We start from the raw sequence: 2,260 nt of genomic DNA, 5'->3' as shown, positions 1-2,260 counted from the left end.
ATCGGTGAAGGTCTAAGTGAAGACCTTCGAGGTCTGGCCTCGAACCTTCGAGCATCAGGCATGAAAGAGCCGGAGGAGGTGAGTATAGGCTGTTCATGGCTTGAGAAGCCATGGACTCCAGTGAAAACACGGTGGAACAAGGTGGGAGGAGGCTAGGGTTCCGAAGAGCCTTGAGAGAGTCTGAGAGCGTTTGAGATTCAAAGGCGGCGGGTAAGGTGGAAAATGAAGGAATTAGGGTAGGTCGTTTGGTTTAATTATGGAAGGGTGGGTTATGGCCGTTGATCTTGAATGATCAATGGTCCAGATTTGGAAAGGTAGGTGGGAATCGAGTAGGGTCATTTAGATTGGGTTATGGGTTGGGTCAGGTTAAAAAGTGGGCCGGTCCGGTTGGGGTTGGGATTGGGTCAAATGGTGGTTAAAATTGAAATATAAAAGGGGCTGTAATTGAAATAAATGAGGCTAAATGTTAAACGACCATTTCTTCCCTTTTTATTTTATATAAAATAATTAAAATGATTTTTAAAACAGATTAAAAGCATTGAACTAATTAATAAGATATAAGTATTAATTTAAAAATACTGGAAATAATTTAATAATAATAAAATGCTGTTAATTGTAAAATAGGCTATAATTGCAATTACATGCAATTTAGCTTTTAAATACCAAATAAATTTGTAAAAATATGCAAAAAAATCACCTTACTTATATTTTGGTGTAAATATGAGAAATAAATAAATAATTCACCCAAATGATAATTTTGGGAATAATTATTGAATTTGCACTACTAAAATAAACAATAAATTGGTTTTGAAAGTCTTTAGAAATTTGGAAAAAATACCAAAATACTTGGGAACGCTTATGTATGCACATATATGTTATTTTGAAAGTATTTTGAGTGTAAAAAATACTTAGGGAAAAATTGAGTATCAACACATGTCAAACTCTCAAACAATGCCCATTTATACAGACACCGACCTTGGTCTTCATGGTGAGAACAAAAACATAGTCACCCCGAGAAACGAAGTACCTTCAGTCAATCCCGATGGACCACCATCCATAGATCCAGTCGATGTCGGTTCTCGTGTTTCCTTTCATGGAAATTTAGGTGCCGACCCTGAAAATAGCGTCCGTAGAGACGCCCGGGCAGCCAACCAGAACGCACAGAGCGGTGAAGAAGGCGAGATTAGCCTTTAAATAATATTTGAAATGTTGCAGACTCAACAAACTGCGACAGCGCAGCTCCAAAATCAGAATTGAGCACCAAGGAGAATTAAGCTCGATACATCACAGGAAGTTATTCATAGGGTCGAACCTATACCAGAAAATCGAACGATAATGGATCGGGAACTGATCCTGCCATCATGAAGATGCTCGAGGAGCTCACTAAACGGATCGAATCAGGAGAAGAAAATCGAGGCTAATGATAAAAATGTAAAAACATACAACTCACGGGTTGATCAAATACCGGGGCACCCCCAATTCTAAAGGGTTTAGATTTGAAGAAGTTCGTACAGAAGCCATTCCCACCAAGTGCAGCTCCGAAGCCCATTCCAAAGAAGTTCCGCATGCTAGAAATTCCCAAGTACAATGGAACCACTGATCCTAATGAGCATGTCACTTCTTATAGCACAATAAAAGGAAATGACTTAGAAGATGATGAAATTGAATCTGTTCTGTTGAAGAAGTTTGGAGAAACTTTATTGAAATGGGCAATGATATGGTACCATAATTTGCTGCCCAATTCCATCGATTCCTTCGCCATGATTGCTGATTCGTTCGTAAATGCACATGCCGGAGCAATAAAGGTCACGACTAGGGAGTTAGACCTCTTCAAAGTGAGACAAAAGGATAATGAAATGCTAAGGGAATTCATATCTCGGTTCCAGATACAACGCATGGACCTACCCCCGGTCACCGATGATTGGGCTATCCAAGCCTTCACCCAAGGTTTGAATGAGCGAAGTTTGATAGCACCACGACAACTAAAGCAGAATTTGATTGATATCCAACTGTGATCTAGGCGGATGTACATAATCGATACCAGTCAAAGATCAGAGTCGAGGATGATCAGTTAGGAGCCCCTTCCGGTTCTGTTTACCTAAATAGATCTGAAGGCAAAATTCAAAGAGACATCGATAGAGAGCCTCGATCAAATAGAGATCGGTACCAACCATACAATGCAGATCATAGAGATAATGGACCAGGTCGTAATCCCATTCGGAATGATCGAGGACAAAGTTCCCGAGGGATCATGAGTAAG

The sequence above is a fragment of the Nicotiana tabacum genome, chromosome 7, assembly GCF_000715075.1.
Source record: "Nicotiana tabacum cultivar K326 chromosome 7, ASM71507v2, whole genome shotgun sequence".
In the NCBI taxonomy this organism is placed as follows: domain Eukaryota; kingdom Viridiplantae; phylum Streptophyta; class Magnoliopsida; order Solanales; family Solanaceae; genus Nicotiana; species Nicotiana tabacum.
This window is presented reverse-complemented; position numbering follows the sequence as displayed.